At 38.8% G+C, this 20,294-nt stretch overlaps 1 long non-coding RNA gene across 2 annotated transcripts; it reads left to right on the plus strand.

The window, feature by feature from the left end:
* The first annotated feature begins 10,774 nt into the window (after nucleotides 1–10,774).
* On the plus strand, nucleotides 10,775–20,004 carry LOC144336358 (uncharacterized). 2 transcript variants are annotated; one of them, XR_013408060.1, is made up of 2 exons: nucleotides 10,775–11,195; nucleotides 19,004–20,004. It is a non-coding gene; the product is annotated as an uncharacterized LOC144336358 (long non-coding RNA). The 2 variants fall into 2 exon arrangements; XR_013408061.1 differs by lacking the exon at nucleotides 10,775–11,195 and adding an exon at nucleotides 18,316–18,489.
* Nucleotides 20,005–20,294: the final 290 nt, after the last annotated feature.

The following is a 20,294-nucleotide window of genomic DNA, read 5'->3' on the forward strand; positions in this document are numbered from 1 at the left end:
ACATGTATGTCTTCTTTTGAGAAGTGTCTGTTTATGTCTTTGCTCACTTTTAAATCGGGTTGCTTGTTTTCTTGATTGTGGACTTAAGTTCCTTATAGATTCTGGATATTAGACCTTTGTCAGATGCATAATTTGCAAATATTTTCTCCCATTCTCTAGGTTGTCTGTTTCCTCTGTTGATGATGTCTTTTGCTGTGCAGAAGATCTTTGGTTTAACTAGGTCCTACTTGTCAATTTTTGTTTTCATCGCAATGGCTTTTGGAGTATTTGTCAGGAAATCTATGCCAGGGACATGTCCAGAATGATATTTCTTAGTTTTTCTTCTAGGATTTTTATAGTTTTAGGCTTTGTATTTAAGTCTTTAATTCATCTTGATTTGCTTTTTGTGTATGGTGAAAGAAAGGAGCCCAGTTTTAGTCTTCTTCATATTCGCAGCACCATTTATTGAATAGGAATTCTTTTTCCCATTGCTTGTTATCATCAGCTTTGTCGAAGATCAGATGACTAAAGGTGTGTGGCTTTATTTCTGGGTTCTCTTATTTGTTGCTTTGGTCTATGCGTCTGTTTTTGTACCAGTATCAGTGTTATTTTCGTTACTGTAGGCTTGTAGTGTATGTTGAAGTCAGATAATGTGATGTCTCCAGAATTGTTCTTTTTGCCTAGGATTGTTTTGGCTATTTGGGTTTTTGTGTGTGTGTGTGTGTCTATGTGTGTGGTTCCATATGAATTCTGTAATAGTTCCTGCTGATTCTGTGAAAAATGTCATTGCAGTTTGATAGGAATAGCACTGAATCTGTAAATTGCTTTGGTTAGTATGGCCATTTTAACAATATTGATTATTCCTATCCATGAGCATAGTTTTTCAATTTGTTTGTGTAATCTCTGATTTCTTTCAGCAGTGTTTTGTAATTCTCATTATAGAGCTCTTTCGCCTACCTGGTTAGCTGTATTCTTAGGTGTTTTATTTATCTCTGGCTATTGTGAGCGGAATGACTTTCTTGATTTGGCTCTTAGCTCTTTTGGATGTGGGCATTTAGCATTACAAATTTCCCTCTTAACACTGCTTTAGCTGTGTCCCAGAGATTCTGGTGTATTGTATCTTTGATTTGACTAGTTTTGAAGAATTTCTTGATTCCTACCTTAATTTCATTGTTTCCCCAAAAGTCATTCAGGAGCAGATTGTGTAAATTTCTATGTAGTTTCATGGTTTTGAATTACCTTCTTGGTATTAATTTCTTTTTTTAACTTTTATTTTAAGTTTAGGGGTACACGTGCAGGATGTGCATGTTTGTTACATAAATGAACATGTGTTTCAGGGGTTTGTTGTACAGATTATTTCATCATCCAGGTGTTAAGCCTAGAATCCATTTGTTATTTTCCTTGATCATCTCCCTCCTCCCATCCTCTACCCTTCAATAGGTCACAGTATGTCTTGTTCCCCTCTACGTGTCCATGTGTTCTCACCATTTAACTCCCACTTATAAGTGAGAACATGTGGTATTTGGTTTTCTGTTTCTGTGTTAGTGTGCTAAGGATAATGGCCTCTAGCTCCATTCATATCTCTGCAAAGGACATGGTTTCATTCTTTTTTATGGCTGTGTAGTATTCCATGGTGTATATGTACCACATTTTTTTTTATCCAGTCTATCATTGATGGGCATTTAGGTTGATTCCATGTCTTTGCTATTGTGAATAGTGCTGCAAGGAACATATGCATGCATGTGTCTTTATGATATAATGATTTATACTCCTTTAGTTATACCCCATATCCAGTAATGGGACTGCTGGGTCAAATGGTAATTTTATCTTTATGTCTTTGAGGAATTGTCACACTGTCTTCCACAGTAGTTGAACTAATTTACACCCCCATCAACAGTGTAAAAGTGTTTCTTTTTTTCTCCATAACCTCACCAGCATCTGTTATTTCTTGACTTTTTAATGTTAGCCATTCTGACTGGTGTGAGATGGTATCCCATTGTTGTTTTGATTTGCATTTCTCAATCAGTGGTGTTCAGCTTTTTTTCATATGCCTTTGGGGCATGTATGTTTCCTTTTGAGAAGTATCTATTTATGTTGCACTGTGGTTTGAAAGTGCGGCCGGTATGATTTCAGTTTTTTTTTTTTTTTTAATTTGTTGATAATTGCTTTATGGTAGAGCATGAGATCAATTTTAGAGTATGTGCCATGTGCAGATAAGAAGAATTCTTACATTCTCATATTCTGTTTTGTTGGGTGTAGTGTTCTGTAGATGTCTACTAGGTCAATTTGCTGAAATGTTTAGATCCTGAATATTTTTGTTACTTTTCTGTCTCGAACATCCACCTAATGCTATCAGTGGTGTGTTGAAATTTCCCACTATTATTGTGTGGTTATCTAAGTTTCTTCATCGGGCTCTATGAATTGTTTTGTGAATGTGGGTGCTCCAGTGTTGGATGGAAATATGTTTAGGATAGTTAAGTCTTCTTCTTGAATTGAACTCTTTATCATTATGTAATGCCCCTCTTTGTCCTTTTAGATAATAGTTGTTGGTTTGAAGTCTTTTTGGTCTGAAATAAGAATAGCAACCCCTGCTCTTTTTTTTTTTTTTTTTTTTTCCATTTGCTTGATAACTCTTTCCCCATCCCATACTTTGAGCCTCTGGGTGTCACTGCATGTGGAATGGGCATCTTGAAGACAGCGTACAGTTAGGTCTTGCTTCTTTATTCAGTTGCCACTCTGTGCCTTTTAAGTGAGGTGTTCAGCCCGTTTACATTCACAGTTAATATTGATATGTGTGCATTTGATCCTGTCATCGTGTTGTCAGCTGGTTGGTATATAGACTTGATTGTGTAGTTGCTTTATAGTATTGAGGTGTTTAAGTGTGTTTTTTTGATGGCTCCTAATGGTCTTTATTTCCATGGTTAGCACTCCTGCAAGGGTCACTTGTAAGGCAGGTCTGGTGGTAATGAATTCCCTTAGCATTTATTTGTCTGTAAAGGTATAATCATTTAAGCTAGATGAATAGAAGACATGATCAATAGTAGATAGTAGTATATAAAACCCTGATTAAAAAAAAAACACATGGTTTCGAAACCTAGAACCCAACTTTTGTTTTTCTAAGTTATTTTTAAAGGTAAATTTGATCTAAATTTGTATTAGTCCATTCTTGCATTGCTATGGAGAAATAAATGAGGCCAGGCATGGTGGCTCACGCCAGTAATCCCAGCACTTTGGGAGGTCAAGGCGGGTGGATCACAAGGTCAGGAGATCAAGACCATCCTGGCTAACACGGTGAAACCCCGTCTCTATTAAAATACAAAAAAAATAGCTGGTGGCAGGTGCCTGTAGTCCCAACTACTGAGCTACTCAGGAGGCTGGGGCAGGAGAATGGTATGAACCCAGGAGGCAGGGCTTGCAGTGAGATGAGATTACACCACTGCTCTCCAGCCTGGGCAACAGAGCGAGACTCTGTCTTAAAAAAGAAAAAAACAAATAAAAATAAAAAGAAAAAAAGAAATATGTGATACTGGGTGATTTGTAAAGAAAAGAGGTTTAATCGGCTCATGGTTCTGCAGGCTGTACAGGAAGCATGGTGGCGTCTGCTTCTGGGGGCCCCTGGACACTTTTATTCATAGCAGAAGGTAAACCAGGAGCAGGCATCTTCCGTGGCAGAAGCAGGTGGTGAGAAGGGGCGGTGGTGCTACACACTTTTAAACAACCAGATCTCTTCTGAAAACTCACTCACTATCATGAGCACAGCATCAGGGGACAGTGCGGAAACATTTATGAGAAACATGTCCTGATCCAGTCACCTCCTTCCATGCCCCACTTCCAATATTACACGTCCAAACTTGACATAAGATTTGGTGAGGACACAGGTCCAAACCATATCAAGACTCTTACTGTTGCTGAAATAATAGAGCAAGTAAATGTTTTGACTTTGAGCCTAAAGGTTAGGCTCAACCTCCTGTATCACGTTTCTTTTCCGATTTCTAGCACTGTATCATCAAGAAGGGACAATGTTTTTCTCTTATGTTAGAAATAACAGTTGAAACTGAAAATAAGACTTTTGTTTTAGAACCAATTGATATATTGCATTCAGAATGGGTCACAAATGTAGAAGTTTTTTCAGACTCTGGGACGTGTCTAAGAGATAATGACCTGACAGTGAAAAACATAGAAAATGTCAAATAATGAAATGTAAAGACTTAAAAACTTCTCTACAGAAGGAAGGACATCCTCCCCTCAAATAAAGAAGGCAAAAAAGAGAAAAAAGAAGGAAGGGGATATTTTTGATATTTAAAGAGCAGTAACATGATGAAATTAGAATCAATTGATAGAACTTACAGAGTTTAAGACTTTCTTGAGATATAATATACATACTGTAAAATTTACCTATTTTAAATGTAAAATTCAATGATTTTAATATGTTTATAAAGTGCAAGAAGTTACAGAATTTACTTAAAAATATTAGGAACCTGAAATTAGAATCACAGAAAGAGAGGACTTAAAGGAATATGCAAAAGAAAGAAGAAAGGAAAGAAAGAAAGTGAGAGAGAGAGAAAGAAAGAAAGAGGGAGAGAGAGAACGAAAGAAAAGAAAGAAAGAAAGAAAGAAAGAAAGAAAAGAAAAAAGAGAAAGGAAGGAAGGAAGAAAAAGAAAGAGAGGAAGGTGAAAGAGAAAAAGAAGAAAGAAAAGAAATAGAAAGAAACAAAGAAAGAAAGAGAAAGAAAGGTAGGCTGAGAAAAGCCTTGATGCACCCTTTGAGAGAACATGTCAATTTTAATATCTTTTCAATTTTAGAATATATTTAGATTTACAAAAGTTGCAAAATTGAACAGATAATCCCTATAATTCCTCACCCAGTTTCTATTTTTAATACATTACTCACAAAATATTTGTCACAGCTAAGAAACCAACAATGATACACTGTTATTAACTAAACTCCATACTCTATTGGGATTTTAATAGTCTTTCTACTTATGTTCTTTTTCTGGTCCTGAGTCTAGTCACCTGTACCTCATTGCATTAGCTGACATGTCTCCTAACATCCCCTGGTCTCTGACAGTTTCTAGTCTTTCCTTGTTCTTCATGACCTTGACAGTCTTAAGGAGTATTGGGTGTTTTATAGAGTGACTCTCAGTTTGGGTTTATCTGATATTTTTCTTATGGTTAGGAGGGGGTTATATGTCTTTTGGAAAATAATATCTTACATATCTCATCAAATCAGGGTACCTGATCACCTGGCCACATAGTGTTTGCCAAATTCCCAAGAGATCACTTTGAAATTCAGATTTTTTTCTTTACTCATGAAACTATTTAACTGTACATGCTACATTAATTTGGAAACAAACCCACAAAATATTCAGGTTAGACAATGTAGCCTATTCCTTCCTTTACATTGATGTACATGTGTTTCACCACTAGAGGGAAGCACCTGAACAAGTAAAGCGAACAGTTGGGTTATTCTCAAATGCAATTAAATTGACGATAGACAAACACCAAAATTTATAAAAGCATGAACAGAAAGAATATTAAGAGACCAAACAGATATTTTCAGTGTTTCCTCAAACCATATTCCGTGCCTAATGAAAGTTTACGAGATGGCAGCTTCTACTTTTTTCCTATTTGTTGGAACCCATGGTTCCAGTTCAGTTCCAAATCAGTTGTGTACCTGAGGACTTTGACACACTTACAATCTCCAGACCTTGGGGGCAAAGAGGAGGAATGATGGCAGACAGAGGCTGTAGAGAGGGAGGTTAGAGGACAAGGTCTACCCTAAATTGGTTCAGGCTTTGTAGGAATATCTTTCCATTTTTGATTTTAAACAGCTCCTCCTCAAATTAGCCTGTATTTCCCAGGAAACGGTTACTGGGATTTTTCCTCGGTCTGACATATTTTTTTCTGGTTCTTCAATGTCTTGACTTCCTAATCCCTTTCTAGATTATGAACGCTTTTTTATCTTCAGCCCAAAATATGCACATCCTTGATTGATGTACAATGAGATATAGACCTGCCCTTTATTGTTTTTTTGATATATCCTGACACCTACACATAGCACATATTTGTCTCCTTCTGTTCATATTTTTAGGCTATTTATGTATCAGTCACTGGTCTAACACAATTTCATCTATTATCTAATTTAATTTTTAAAAATTAATTTCTTAAAATTAGTAAACTTTAGTTTTGTAGAGAAGTTTGGGGTTTATAGAAAAATTGTGCAGAAAGCACAGGGTTCCCACATACTCCCTGTTTCCTAACCCCACAGTTTCCCCTATTGATGAAATCTTGCATTAGTTTGGGACATTTGCTATAATTAATGAACATTTTTGCATTTCTTGAAAAACGTTGATGTGTTAACTCAAGTCCATAGTTTGCATTAAGAATCACTTTGTATCATAAAGTTCTGTGAGATTTGATGAGTGCATAAAGTCCTGCATCCACCATTAACAGTAATGCGGAATATTATTGCTGCCCTGTACAGCCCCTGAGCTCCACCTCATCATCCTCTCTCCTCGCATGCAAACCCATGGCAATCACTAATACATTACCACTTCTATCATTTTGCTTTCTTCAGGATGTCATACAGTTGCAACAATCGTATGTAGCCTTTTCAGATTGTCTTCTTTCACTTAGCAATCTTCACTTAATGTTACTCCATGTCTTTTCACGGTTTGATATCTCATTTCTTTTTATTGCCTAGTAGTATTCCATTGTGTGGATACTCCACAATTTGTTTATCCATTCACCTGTTGAAGGACATCTTGGTTGCTTCTAATTTTCAGCAATTAGGAATAAAACTGCTGTAAAGGTAGGATTTTGAGTGGATGCCAGTTTTTGACTTATTTGGACAAATACCTCATACTGTGTAGCACGACTGCTGGATCTGATGGCCAGACTATGGTTAGCTTTGCAAGAAACTGCCAACTTGCCTTCTAAAGTAGCTGTATCATTTTGCATTCCCACAAGCAAGGAATGAGAGTTCCCGTTGCTCCACATCTTTACCAGCCTTTAATGTTGCTGTTTCAGATTTAAGACATTCTAACAGGTGAAGAGAAGTGTTTTATTGTTGTTTTAATTTGCAATTCTCTCATGACCTATGATGTTAAGCGTCTTTCATATGCTTTCCTGCCGTCTGTATATCTTCTTTGGCCAGATACCAGTTTAGATCTTTTACCCACTTTTTAATTGAGTTGTTTTCTTATTGTTAAGTTTTAAGATTTCTTTGTCTATTTTGGATGCAAGTTCTTTGTCAGATATGAGTTTTGCAAACATTTTCTCCTCAACCATGACTTTTTATTGTTTAAATCAAATTTGATTTTTGTAACAACTCATTGGGGCAGATGTTATTATTAACTGTACCTTACAGATGAGGAAATAGTGCCATAGAGTCTCAAAAACTAGTGTGAAGTGTATCTAGAATGCAGAGCCTGGCAATATGAGTGCAGTTTGTTAAGCTTTCTGCTTCATCGCCCTTGTCCTAAGCACTCATTAGCTTTGCAGCACAGGCCGCCGCTCATACTCAGCTGAGACCAATTATGATGGCGAGCCCCTGATATTGGTCTATTTTCCATTTGTGTTACTCTGGACACTAATGCTTACTTAGAAATGAAAAGAAAAAGAAGGGCCATGGGCTAGCAATAGTAAATGCTTAAGAACAGATTTTAAATACTGTAAAATCAGATATAGCCTTTAAAATGTTGGATTGAGACCAACAGGAGGTGATTTTTTACTGTCAGTGAATAATGAGATGGTTTCTTAAAGAATCACATTTTAAAGTCTGCTGTAACTTTCACACAGAAAATAATTTTAGTCTCTTCCTTTGTGTAAAGGAAAATGAAACTTCAGGAGTGAGATCTAGTGTGCAACTATCTTCATTTTAACCACTTTGGCCTAGATATGTTCCAAGGAGAGAGAAATGGTGTTCTGTAGTACGCTTAATCAAAGGACACCCACAGAGGAAAAGGTGTATGGGTGACATTGTGGGTGTGTTACCAACGGAGCCAATCTTTCTCAAAATGTGCTGAGATCACCAACACCTTCTAATACCAAACTATCAAACTGAATGACTTCTTTCAGGCCTTCCCTAGCTTAAATTCTGAAACATTCCATGATGTTCAGAATCTTCGTACTACTCTTAGGTAAACATTAATTTCCAATACATCTAGATCTAATATCGTGATAACCGTTTAACTATAGATCTGTCTGCCTCTCATCAACTCATCTTTCCATCCATCCGCCAACCAATCCATCCATCCGTATGCCATCTGGAGCCTCCCTGCCTTTCAGAAATTGCGTAGCTTTTCCGGAATCTAATCCCATGGTCCCTAACATCCCAGCGCTCTTCCTGATCATGCTTCCTTTTGCTTCTATTTTTCCTTGTGGTAACACTCTCTCCTTTTCCTATTGTAGCCTGGATGCAGGGCTTAATCACACTCCTCAAGGTATATTTCAAATCCACCATTCTTAAGCATTTTGTGATTTTTTTTTTTTTTTAAATGAAAATTTAGAGGATCATGAGGGTTCATGACATTCACAGCTGACAATCAGCTGTACAGACTTGTGGCCCACATCTCCCTGGCTTCTTTCCTCACTTTATCTCTCTTCTTTTCCCATTGCCTCCGTAGTCTCCAGGGTATCAAGCCAATCACTGGTCTTTTGCTTTGCAGGATATGCTTTTCACCATATCCTGCCCTCTCTGAGTCTCACCAGCCAACACTTACATTTTTTTTCCCACCAAAATATTTTTATGTTTCTAGCAGTGATTCTGGGAGGAAAATATTCATACTTACACACACACACACAAACACACACACACACTCTCCAGTGAGCAAATACCATTGTTGATACTTTCATATCACCATGAATTTGATATATTAGACAGTTTATCACTTATGGCTACCCTATTTTGCCTTGAAGTGGCACACTGACATCCTGAGAGCTATTATTTCTCTTACAGGAAGAAAAACAGCAAATATGTACATAACGTCTAAATAAGCTATGCTGTCCTTAAATAGTTCCCTGGTCTTGCCCAGGAGTCTGTGCTGAAGCGCTGGGTACAAAGCTCACTCACTTCCCTTATTCTTTTCCCCCTGAGCTTTCTTATCCATAAATCTGAATGAAATTCCTATCCTTGTTCCTTACAGAACTACATAGAGATCCAAAAACAATGTCTGCCGAGTGTTTTAAAACGGTCAAATGCTAAGCAAATATAAATTCTTATATTTGTTCTCAAAAATGAATTAAATCTATGCAATAACGATTATATAGCGTATTCAAATGAAGAGAACAGCTCCCAATTCTAAAAGTGCTTTTAAATTTTTCGTGTTCACCTATTATCCTATATGAAACACTTCTAGGCACTCATATTAGAGATTGTTAATCATTTTTGTTCTGCTGTGGCTGTGAGTTATTTAAAACAGGAAGTATTTCCCACATAGAGCCGTAGCAAGCGGGTGGAGGGTGAGAAGCAAAGATGTGTTTACCTAAGAAGACAAAGCAAGGACACTGCAGCCGCAGCCTCTGCATGTCGGCCTTTGGTGAACCTCCTGCCTGGATCTCAGCAGTGGGCCCTCACCACTCTGCCAAGTTTCACAGTGTGCTCTGAAGCTTAACACTTGGTACCAGTTAATCTAATTCCTTAGCCACTCATCAAATTAATTTTAGAATAGCCATGTTCAGTAAAGCCTCTGAGTTGGGGATACAAGATGGTGAAGACAAGGTCCCCACTTCCAGGCAATTTGAACTGAGTCTTTCTCACTTCATCTCCCTCACCTACCTCTCTTCTCACCTCTTTGGAAATGCCCTGCTGTCTTTATCCTCCTGTTATCATTCACACAAATTAGGAGAAATTTGGGGCCAGAAACTGAGGATCCTTTAACTGCAGAAATATTCATTCATTGGCAGCTTGCTGGCAGATTGGCTTTGTGAGCTCCACCATAGGGAATTACCTATGTTTTACATCAATGGTAGCATTCATCATAATTCAAATAGGAAAAACAATGCTTGCCTTAATGCCACTCCTTGTTTTCCTGATTGCCCTCATTGTCGTGAGTTGCTTTGTAAAATCAGTTAATAAGAGTGCGTTGTGTTTATACTGTATTGTATGATATATGTATTCATCTGCTAAGACTGCCATAACAAATACCACAAACTGGATGGCTTAACTAAGAGACCTTCTTTTTCTTTTTCTTTTCTTTTTCTTGAGACAGAGTCTCACTCTGTTACCCAGGCTGCAGTGCAGTGGCAAGATCTTGGTTCAATGCAATCTCCACCTCCCAGGTTCAAGCAATTCTCATGCCTCAGCCTCCTGAGTAGCTGGGATTATAAGCACCTGCTACCACACCTGGCTGATTTTTGTATTTTTAGTAGAGACGGGGTTTCACCATGTTGGCCAGCCTGCTCTCAAATTCTTAGCCTCAAATGATCTACCTGCCTCAGTCTCCCAAAATGCTGGGATTACAGGTATGAGCCACTGTACTCAGCCAGAGACTTATTTTCTCATGGTTCTGGAACCAGATATCTGAAGGCAAGGAGTCACCAGGGTTTGTTTTTTCTGAGACCTCTCTCCTTGGCTTGCAGATTGCTGTCCTCCTGCTGTGTCCACAAAAGGCTTTTTCTCTGTGCATGCATCTCGCTGTCTCTTTCTCGGCATTAATCCTATTCGATTAGTGCCCAATCTTATCACCTTTATCTAACCTAAATTACCTCTTTAAAGGTTGTAGCACCAAATATTATCATATTGAGGCTTAGAGCTTCAAATATGAATGGGGGCACAATTCCGCCCATAGCAATACATCCGTACAGGTTCCTGCTGATACATTCTGGGGTTCCCCTCCAGGGATTTATTTCCTGGCTCCCAGTGTCAACCTCGAATATCAGGAGTTTGCAGCCACCACTATGGTTTTATTTAGTGATCTATTATGGATCTACTATCTATTAATTCTTAAATTCTTTGAAGCTCTTTATACTGTCAGCTAGTGTTTTCTCTTGGGTAATAAGTTTGACATGTTTTTTTCTAGAGGAAAATGGTGACTAGGAGGCAGGACTAAACCGCATCTCCCACTTGGATGGAAAAAGCAGCAGGTGGAGACTCACATCGCGAACTTTTGCTCCGAGAACTACCACAGGAAAACACCGAGAAAGCCAAGAGGATCCACAGGCCCTTTGAAGGAAGCAGATGGCTCCTGCAGGCCCCAGGAGGCAGCCCCCAAACTGTGAGTACCCAAAGTGTGAAAGTATAAAAGGGGGACCGTCCATCCCCAAACAGGCACCCTCACTGGGAAACCTGATGGTCTAGATCCCGGAAGCAGGATTTCACTTTGCCTAGAGCTGAGACAACGTAGAGAGCTGAGTGAAATACAAAGGTAGAAGAATCAGCAGAGAGCACCCTGTGGGCTCTCTCGGTCCCCAGGGAAGCCATCTCTGACTTTGTCTCATAGACGTCACTGGGGAGGGCTGCAAGAAGAACTGGGAAAAGACCACAGGGAGAAGGAAACTTCCAGCTGAACTTTGTTAACAATTTCGATGGAAGGCAAATGTTCCTGGACGGAACTCACGGGGTGGGGGAAGGGGGTGAATCAGGAGTGCAGATGAAGCACATAAGCTGCGGCAGGTGGGGAGGCACAAAACCTGAACGCCCTGCTTGCTTTCACAGCCAGGAGGCTGGTAGCCTGAGGCAGGTTCTCAGCCCTGCTCACCCACTGTCCGGAAACAAACTCCGCGCTGTTGAGGGAAGCACAGTAGGAATGAGACTGGCCTTTTAAGCTGCATGGGGAGCTGGGTGAGGGCTGTCATTGCCAACTTTCCCCCACTTCCCTGACAACCCGCATGACATAGAAGAGGCGGGCAGAATGCCCCCGGGAGCTTAACTCCCTTGGCCTGAAGAACCATGCCCCCATCCCCCACAGCAGCCACAGCAAACCCAGGCCAAGGAGAGTTTGAGCTCAGACAGGCCCAACCCTGCTCCCACCTGTTGTTTTTCTCTACCTGCCTTGGTAACCAAAGACAAAAGACTTATTCTCTTGGGAGCTCTAGGGCCCTACCCAGTGCCTGATCCTCTCTATACTATCACAGCTGATGCTCTCTTGAAGGCAGCACCTCCTGGCAGGAGGCCAACCAGCACAAAAATAGTGCAGTAAACAAAACCACAACTCACAGTGTCCATTTCATTCCCCTGCCACCTCCACTAGAGCAGGCACTTCTATTCTGAGAGACATGAAGACAGTTCACATTGCAGGACTCTGTGCAGACACCCCCTCGTACCAGCCTGGAGCCTGGTAGCTCCTCTGGGTGGTTAGACCAAAAGAGGCATATCAATTACTATAGTTCAACATGCAGGAAGCCACATCGCTAGGAAAAGGGGGAGAGCAGTACATCAAGGGAGCACCCTGGCCGGGCGTGGTGGCTCATGCCTGTAATCCCAGCACTTTGGGAGGCTGAGGCGGGTGGATCACAAGGTCAGGAGATCGAGACCATCCTGGCCAACAAGGTGAAACCCTGTCTCTACTAAAAAAAAAAAAAAAAAAAAAAAAAAAATTTAGCCGGGTGTGGTGGTGGGTGTCTGTAGTCCCAGCTACTCAGGAGGCTGAGGCAGGAGAATGGCGTGAACCCGGGAGGCGGAGCTTGCAGTGAGCCAAGATTGCACCACTACACTCCAGCCTGGGCGATACAGCGAGACAGACTCTGTCTCAAAAGAAAAAAAAAAAAGAAAGATAAAGGGAGTACCCTTTTGGACAAAGAAATCTGAACAGTAACTCTTGAGCTCCAGATCTCCCCTCTGACATAGTCTACCCAAATGAGATGAAACAATTCTGGGAATATGATGAAACAAGCTCTTTAACACCCCAAAAGATCACACTAGCTCATCAGCATTGGATCCAAACCAAGAAGAAATCACTGAATTGTCAGAAAAAGAATTCAGAAGATCGAGTATTAAGCTAATCAAAAAGGCACCAGAGAAAGGTGAAGTCCAACTTAATGAAATCAAAGAAAGGATACAAGATGTGAAGGGAAAAATCTTTAGTGAAATTGAGAGCATAAATAAAAATAATCACAACTTCTAGAAATAAGGGGCACACTTAGAGAAATGCAAAATGCGCTGGAAGCACTCAGCAATAGAATCAAACAAACAGAATAAAGAACTTCAGAGCTCGAAGACAAGGTTTTAAAATCACCCAATCCAACAAAGACAAAATAAAAAAGAATTTTAAAACATGAACAAAGCCTCCAAGAAGCTTGAGATTATGTAAAACAACCAGACCTAAGAATAATTGGTATTCCTGAGGAAGAAGAGAAATGTAAAAGTTTGAAAAACATATTTTCCTTGAATAATTGAGGAAAACTTTGTCAGCTGGATAGAGATCTAGGCATCCAAATACAATAAGCTCAAAGAATACCTGGTAACTTTATTGCAAAAAGATCACTGCCTAGGTACATAGTTGTCAGGTTATCTAAATTCAAGATAAAGGAAAGAATCTTAAGAGCTGTGAGGCAAAAGCACCAGGTAAGCTATAAAGGAAAACCTATCAGATTAACAGTGGATTTATCAGCAGTAACCTTACAGGTTAGAAGGGATTGGGGCCCTATCTTCAGCCTCCTCAAACAAAACAATTATCAGTCAAGAAATTTGTATCAAGGAAAACTAAACTTCATAAATAAAGGAAAGATACAGTCTTTTTCAGACAAAAAAAAAATGCTGAGAGAATTCACCACTACCAAGCCAACACAACAAAAACTACTAAAAGGAGTTCTAAATCTTGAAACAAATCCTCAAAATACACCAAAATAGAACCTCCTTAAAGCAGTAATCTCACAGGACCTGTAAAACAAAAACACAATAATAATAATAATAATAATAACAATAAACCAAGGTGTTAAGGCAACAAATAGCACGATGAATAGAATAGTACCTCACATCTCAATACTAACATTGAATGTAAATGGTTTAAATGCTCCATTTAAAAGATACAGAATAGCAGAATGGGTAAGAACTCACCAACAAAGTATCCGTTGTCTTCAAGAGACTCACCTGACACATAAGGACTCACATAAACTTAAGGTAAAGGGGTGAAAAAAGATATTCCTTGCAAATGGACACCAAAAGCAAGCAGGAGTAGCCACTCTTTTATCACAAGAAACAAACCTTAAAGCAACAGCATTTTAAAAAGACAAAGAGGGACACAATACAATGATAAAAAACGAGTCCAACAGGAAAATATCACAATCCTAAATATATGCACCTAACACTGGACCTCCCAAATTTATAAAACAATTACTACTAGACCTAAGAAATGAGATAGACAGCAACACAATAATAGTGGGGGACTCCAATACTCCACTGACAGAACTACACGGGCCATCAAGACAGAAAGTCAACAAAGAAACAAAGTATTTATACGATACCTGAGAACAAATGGACTTAACAGATATTTACAGAACATTCTACCCAATAACTGCAGAATATACATTCTGTTCATCAGCACATGGAACATTCTCCAAGACAAACCATATCACAGGCCACAAAACGAGTCTCAATACATTTAAGAATATTAAAACTATATCAAGAACTCTCTCAGAACACAGTGGAATAAAATTGGAAATAAATCCCAAAGTAACCTTCAAAACCATGCAAATATATGGAAATTAACCTGCTCCTGAATGATCATTAGGTCAATAATGAAATCAAGATAAAAATTTAAAAATTATTTGAACTAAATGATAACAGTAACACAACCTAGCAAAACCCCTAGGATACAGCAAAAGTGGTGTTAAGAGAAAAGCTTATAGCCTTGAATGCCTACATCAAAGAAAGTACAAATAGACAATGTAAGGTCACACCCTGAGGAACTAGAGATATGAGAACAAACCAAACCCAAACCCAGCAGAAGAAAATAGATAACAAAGATCAGAACAGAACTAAATGAAATTAAACAAACAAACAAAAAAATACCAAAGATACATGAAACAAAAGGCTGGTTCTCTTTATGAATGACATTGATAGACCATTAGTGAGATTAACAAGTAAAGAAGAGAGGAAATCCAAATAAGCTCAATTAGAAATGAAATGGGAGATATTACAACCAATATCACAGAAATACAAAAGATTATTCAGGGTTGTTATGAACACCTTTGTGTGCATAAACTGGAAAACCTAGAGGAGATGGATAAATTCCTGGAAATATACTACCCTTCTAGATTAAACCAGGAAGAAATGGAAAGTCTCAACAGACCAAAAGCAAGCAGCGAGATTGAAATGGTAATTTAAAAAATTGCCAACAAAAAAAATCCAAGACCAGATGGATTCACAGCTGAATTCTATCAGACATTCAAAGATTAATTGGTGCCAATTCTATTGACACTATTCCACAAGATAGAAAAAGAGGAAATCCTCCCTAAATCATTCTATGAAGCCAGTATCACCCCAGTACCAAAACCAGGAGAGGACATAATACAGAAAGAAAACTACAGACCAACATCCCTGATGAACATAGATGCAAAAATCCTTAACAAATTACTAGCTAATTGAATCCAACAGTATATCAAAAAGATAATCCACCATGATCAAATGGGTTTCATTCGAGGGATGCAAGGATGGTTTAACATACACAAATCAGTAAATGTGACACACCACATAAATATAATTAAAAAGCCAAATCACATGATTATCTCAGTAGATGCAGACAAAGCATTTGACCAAGATCCGGCATCACTTGATGATTAAAACCCTCAGCAAAATTGGCATAGAAGCTACATACCTTAATGTAATAAAAGCCATCTGTGACAAAACCACAGCCAATATCATACTGAACAGGGAAAAGTTGAAAGCATTCCCCCCGAGAACTGGAACAAGACAAGGATGCCCACTGTCACCACTTCTATTCAACACAGGACTAGAAGTCCTAGTCAGAAAAATCAGACAAGAGAAAGAGGAAGTCAAACTGTTGCTGTTAGCTGATGATGTGATTGTGTGCCTAGAAAACCCTAAAGACTCATCCAAAAAGCTCCTAGAACTGATAAACGAATTCAGCAAAGTTTCAAGATAACAAAATTAATGTACACCAATCAATATCTCTACTATACATCAACAGTGACCAAGTTGAGAATCAAATCAAGAACTCAACTCATTTTACAATGGCTGCAAAAGTAATAAAATAAAATACTTAGTAATATAACTAACCAAGGAGGTGAAAGGCCTCTACAAGGAAAACTACAAGACACTGCTGAAAGAAATTGTAGATGACACAAACAAATGGAAATACATCCCATTCTCATGGATGGATAGAATCAATATTGTGAAAAAGACCGTACTGCAAAAACAAACTACAAATTCAATGCAATTTCTATCAAAATACCATGAGCATTCTTCACAGAACTAGAAAAAAAAATCCTAAAATTCATATGGAACCAAAAAAGAGCCCACATAGCCAAAGCAAGACTAAGCAAAAAGAACAAATCTGGAGGCATTACATTACCTGACTTCAAACTATACTATAAGGCCATGGTCACCAAAACAGCACAGTACTAGTATAAAAATAGGCACATAGACCAATGGAACACAATAGAGAACCCGGAAATAGAGCCAATACTTATAGCTAACTAATCTTCAAGCAAACAAAAACATAAAGTGGGGAAAAGACACCCTATTCAACAAATGGTACTGGGATAATTGGCAAGCCACATGTAGAAGAATGAAACTGGATCCTCATCTCTCACCTTGTACAAAAATCAACTCAAAATGAATGAAGGTCTTAAACCTAAGACCTGAAACCATAAAAATTGTAGAAGATAACATAAGAAAATCCCTTCTAGTCATTGGCTTAGGTAAAGACTTCATAACCAAGAATCCAAAAAGCAAATACAACAAAAACAAAGATAAATAGCCGGGACCTAATTAAACTAAAAAGCTTCTGCACAGCAAAAGAAACAATCAGCAGAGTAAACAGAAAACCCACAGAGGGGGAGGAAATCTTTGCAATCTGTACATCTGAAAAAGGAATAATATCCAGAATCTACAATGAACTAAAAGAAATAAGCAAGAAAAAAACAAACAATCCCATTAAAAAGCGGGCTAAGGACATGAACAGACAGTTCTCAAAAGAAGATATAAAAATAGCCAACAAACATTTGAAAAAATGTGCAACATAATTAATGATCAAGGAAATGCAAATCAAAACCACAATATGATGCCACTTTATTCCTGCAAGAATAGCCAAAATCCAAAAATTAAAAAAAAAAAAATAGATGTTGGCATAGATGTGGTGAAAAGGGAACACTTTTACACTATTGGTGGGACAACCACTATGGAACACAATGTGGATATTCCTTAAAGAACTAAAAGTAGAATGACCATTTGATTCAGCCATCCCACTATGAGTATCCAGAGGACAAGAAATCATTATATGAAAAAGATAATTACATAGGCATGTTTATAGCAGCACAAGTCAAAACTGCAAAAATACAGAACCAGTCCAAATGCCCATCAATCACTGAGTGGATAAAGAAATTATGGTGTATATGTATACCATGGAATACTACTCAGCCATGAAAATAAGCAAACCTGAATAGAATTGGAGACCATTATTCTGAGTGAAGTAACTCAGGAATGGAAAACCAAACATTATATGTTCTCACTGATAAGTGGGTGCAAAGGCATAGAATGATACAATGAACTTTGAGGAGTTGGGGGAAAGGGTGGAAGGGAGAATGAGGGATAAAAACGTACACATTGGGTACAGTGTATACTGCTCAGGTGATGGGTGCACCAAAATCTCAGAAATCAGCACTGAAGAACTTATTCATGTAAACAAACACCACTTGTTTCCCAAAAACCTATGGAAATAAAAAATAAAATAAAGTATGTTTTATTTAGAGGAAAAAAATACGTTTGACAGGTTTTCTTGCAAAGATGATAAGCTTAACAGTGGAGGATATAGACCTTGATGCTGGACTTAAATTCTCACTAATTTAAGGAATCGCCATCAACAAAGGAGGAAAGAGAGAGAAAAGACTTGGGAAATGGGCTTGGTGATTGGTGGAGGAGGCATGGGAGTTACCTTGAACATTTGAAGTGCTGTCTTTAAGAAGCAGTATTAGCTTTTTCTGTTCTGTATAACTCTAGAGAGCACCTCTAGAGGCTCTTTCTTTCTTTCTTTCTTTCTTTCTTTCTTTCTTTCTTTCTTTCTTTCTTTCTTTCTTTCTTTCTTTTTTGCACAAGGGGAATGTTTTTCTAGGAAGTGTAGATGAAGTATAACCAGCTACCTTACCACCAGTCAGAGCATTCTGGTGACATCAGCATTTCCCACACTAAATATGCTGCAGAGCCCTTTCTACTTTCTCAACATTAACACCCAGCAATGAGGAGAGGAGAGAGGCCCAGGGAAGACAGCCACCACCAGGTGCACAAAGGTTGAAAGAGGACGTTTGTGGGAATTAGACATTTGTGAGTGTGGATTTAGAAGTTTTTCCCCCTGTGATGGGCTGAGTCATGGGTGAGAGCTGGAGAAAACAGAGGTAAGGCACATGATTTCAAGTGGTTTGAAGGTAAAAGGTAACATTTTTCAACTGACTTGATGATGAAAGAAGTGGGAGCAGTAGGTGGAGGGGCATCCCTGGCACATTCACAGGCTGAAATCAGGAGCCAGAGAAGGGGTTTGAAGATGGAGAAGAGGGAGGCAATGTGAGGTCCTGGAGGGCTGGAAGGGGGTGGACAGTGTGAGGACTGCTGTAGCTGAGGCAGGATGGAAAAATCCAAGGTGGCCCAGAGGTCAAATATAGTGTAAAAAAGTACAATGACGCCTGAGACTATGTCCTTTGTAAGATGTGCTGGGTAAGTTTACTGACTGCATAGAGTGTGCTTTGATTCAGGGCTAAATGCTCTCATCCTCTTTCGGCTCCTTCTTCCTCGTGGAAATTTGCCTCAGATCTCTGTGTCGCTGTCCAGGAATACACTTATGCCATGTGCAGTTTGATTTCTGTTGCCAGCAATGAGTCCCTTCTCCTCTCTCTCTCTCTACCCTTTTTCCAGGAACACAGGCAGCCCAGGGGCTGAGCAGGTTCTCCTACCTGATCCATCCCTCTGTCTGCAAACTCTCCTGTCACAAGTGAGTGGCTCACAGCCTCCAGAAAACCAGTCAGTTACACTGTGATGTGCAGTCTGGCCAGGGCTCAGTGGAGAAGCCCGTGCTCATTTATCCATCACTGAATGTCGATTGTGCCTCAGGAAATAGTCTGGTTGCCAGATACAGACTGGTGAAGAAAATGGACGTGATTAGTCCTCTTTTGGTCCATATAATGTGAAGACTCTTACATGAGCTAATGTGTGCTGAGCAAAGGGAGGATTTGGATTCTTCTGCTTTGTTGGTCAATCCTCTTCTCCCATCAGATCATTGTGGAAATCCACAGAGTCCCAGTGGCCTTCCTTGGTAAAGCCCTTAGTAGTTCTGTTTTGTAAGCAGTTTAATAAAGACCACAATGAATGAGATTATAGGTAATGAATGATTTAGTGAACTGTCTGCAGTACTATTGAACATGAGCTGCAGAAATTATGAAATGGTAAGCTGCTCCTTCCCTACCTCTCTCCAACACCTCCGCCCCACCACCTGAAAACCCTCACTCTGCTGCCTGTGAACCAGCACGAGGGTTTGAGAGAGAGATTTTCGGAGCCTCATTTTCTGCCCTTTGAATGGCGAAAAAGCATTTTCTTTAAATTGAATACTTGCAAGCCTCATCTCGTTGAAGTTTTTGGATGAGAAGCTCCATTTCAGCTTAAATTATTATGGCCTTCACATTGTTTCCTAAACCAACTGCTTTAACTCGTGGTGGAAAATGCATCTACATTTCTTTCTTTCCATTTCTAATTAGCTTTTGAGTTTAATAATGAATTAAGTTTAATAGGCCCTGAGCCCCAGAGGCAGCCTTTTTGAATTTCACTTACTTTTGTTTGAACTGGAGTAGCCATGCATCACCAAGACTGAACGAATTCATCTGTATTGTGAATTGTATTAATAAAAAACCATGGAAATGGTAGAATTTTAATGATGAGGTTGCTATTATCTAGAAATATTATAACTTTAATGATTGTGTTATTTTATTTATCTTAAAGTCTCAAATCATCATTTTCTTTTAAATGAATGCACCAGACCAAAACAATGTGATGAATCAGAGAATATTTGATATTTTAAGGACCATCCACATTTTACACTTTAACTAGAAAAAGCCTTCTGTAAATCTTCACCCACACACTTTTCTTTGAACTTACCAGCTATGAATTTATAATTGTGGAGAAGCATGTCTATGGCAGTTGGGGTGGAATAATT

This window comes from Macaca mulatta, chromosome 17 (genome assembly GCF_049350105.2).
Source record: "Macaca mulatta isolate MMU2019108-1 chromosome 17, T2T-MMU8v2.0, whole genome shotgun sequence".
NCBI classification, from domain to species: Eukaryota; Metazoa; Chordata; class Mammalia; order Primates; family Cercopithecidae; genus Macaca; species Macaca mulatta.